This window comes from Sprattus sprattus (assembly GCF_963457725.1).
Source record: "Sprattus sprattus genome assembly, chromosome: 15".
NCBI lineage: Eukaryota > Metazoa > Chordata > Actinopteri > Clupeiformes > Clupeidae > Sprattus > Sprattus sprattus.
Window position 1 is genome coordinate 60,001 of NC_137913.1, and position 2,500 is coordinate 62,500.

Genomic DNA, 2,500 nt, shown 5'->3' on the forward strand with positions numbered 1-2,500 from the left:
TAGTTATAAATGCCTCAGGCAACTTTAACACTGGCATACAAATACTCAGAGACAAAGCTCGAAGAGCATTCTATGCAATTTACAAAACTATAAATAAATTTCAACCATCAATCAAAATTTGGCTAAAAATAATTGACTCTGTCATTACACAGATCCTCCTATACAGCTCAGAAATTTGGGGGCCAGCTTTAAGGCGAGACACGGCAGGTGAAATATCGATTTTTTCATGCCCTGGTCAAATTTCAGATTTTGGGCTAGTTTGCCTCTTTAACTTGTTATCTTTCATACTACCATAAAGAAAACGTCAAAATTACACATTTAAGTGTCTGTTTCACTGCATTTAGTTCAGCCGCGGCATCCATTTTCTCCTAACTTTACCAAGAATTCTCCCTTGAACCACGTTCAGCGTTTCGTCTTTTTACACGACATCTGTCATGCCTGGAATGACTTTAACGCTATGAGCCTCGATCAGAAGGCTGTGTAATCCAAATATGGGCATTTCCTTTCTTTTCAGCAACCAATCCTGACTTTCTGTAGGGATTCATTGGCTGACGGCGCTTTTCTGCTAACGTGATTCGCTCAGTGCCCCACGTGTTGTCTTTAAATGCGGTTTTCTCAAAATGAGTGTTTTTTCATTTTTAGGTACACATTTCTCAGCCTATGTAGAACCTAGGAACACCACACTTCCCAGTTTCACACATAGCATTGTTATGAAGACATCTACAGATGGATTTATTTATAAATTGTTCCTGGCCAGATTTATGGGTCATTTTACCTGGAAATCATGGCGAAAATAGGGTTTTTAAGGCCACGGATAGTATATTTTGATTTCCCAGGTCATAAAAGCAGATATCCTAAAATCCATCTGAGTATTTTTTGTCATTTGATATATAAACAAAATAAAAAAAGAATTTTGGTCCTGGCTTCATCACAGTTTAAGATTCATGTACCTGAAATATATGCAAAAACGTGCATATTTAATGAGATCCAGCATAATTAGCATAATTAAATATGCAAAATTCTAAAACTTGTAATACATTTTGTATGTAGTCAACTGGTAAAGTTTCATGGTGATCCCTTGTATTTAAATTTTTTACCCTATTCACCTGCCATGTCTCGCCTTAATCCTATCAAAAAAATCTTGGGATAAATCCCAAATAGAAATTTTACATATGGAGCTGTGTAAAATCCTCTTACAGGTGCACAGAGGTACATCCAACCACGCCTGCAGGGCCGAATTAGGGTCGTTTCCCTATGTCCCTGGCCATCACAAAAAGATCAATTAAATTCTGGATGCATTTAAAAAATTCAGACCCCCAAAACCTAAATCATAAAGCACTGCTTGCAAACTCAACAAAACCAGACAGCGATAACCTCTTAAATTTGGTTATTAACAGCAATGACATTAGTGACACAAAACCAATACGACTAAAAGAAATCCACAACAAAAACAAAAAAGCCTACACTTCCCAATGGCTACAAGATGCCCAACACAATAAGAAAATGAATTGTTACCTTAGATTAAATCGAAAATATGAATTAGCAAATTACCTGACTAAATTAAAACAACCACAAAGTCGTTACCTAACAAAATACAGATTGGGCGACCATAAACTTCAAATTGAAACTGGACGGCATAGAAGATCCTGGCAAGAGAGTCACCTAAGAATTTGCTCCCACTGTGACCACATGGAGGTCGAGGATGAGAAACATTTCCTTCTGAGGTGCACCAAAAACACCCGACTTAGAAATATCTTTTACCCTAAATTTCTTCAAAAATGTCCTCAATTTGCAGGACTTGATGAAGAATCAAAAATGAGAGCCCTCCTAGGTGAGGATGAACGGACAGTGCAGATCGCAGCACAGTTTGTGTATGGGTGCCACAAGCTGAGAGAAGGCATATAGGTGACAAGGATCAGACATCCAACCCTGGTCTATATATATGTGGACTAGGGTTGGATGTCTGATCTTTGTCACCTATATGCATATATGCTATATTATTTTGTTGATTTGTTGATTATTATTATTTTTATTCAACTATTTTTTGTCTTGTCTTTGTCTATGTATGTGTATATAATATGTATGTATGTGTATGCTTTGGCAATAGTGTTGGAAAACATTCATGCTAATAAAGCTTCTTTGAAATTGAGAGAGAGAGACTGGGGTTAGGGAGAGCGAGAGAGAGAGAGAGAGAGAGAGAGAGAGAGAGAGAGAGAGAGAGAGAGAGAGAGAGAGAGAGAGACTGGGGTTAGGGAGAGCGAGAGAGAGAGAGAGAGAGAGAGAGACTGGGGTTAGGGAGAGCGAGAGAGAGAGAGAGAGAGAGAGAGAGAGAGAGTGGGGTAAGGGAGAGGGAGAGAGAGAGAGAGAGACTGGGGTAAGGGAGAGAGAGAGAGAGAGAGAGAGAGAGAGAGAGAGAGAGAGACCGGGGTAAGGGAGACAGAGAGAGAGAGAGAGAGACTGGGGTAAGGGAGAGCGAGAGAGAGAGAGAGAGAGACTGGGG

The 2,500-nt window shown here is 39.4% G+C and overlaps 1 protein-coding gene across 1 annotated transcript in view; it reads right to left on the bottom strand.

The window, feature by feature from the left end:
* The window catches only part of myo10 (myosin X), a gene marked incomplete at both ends in the record, with an annotated part of 53,850 nt that overhangs the window by 26,162 nt on the left and 25,188 nt on the right, over window positions 1-2,500 (bottom strand). The window lies entirely within an intron of this gene.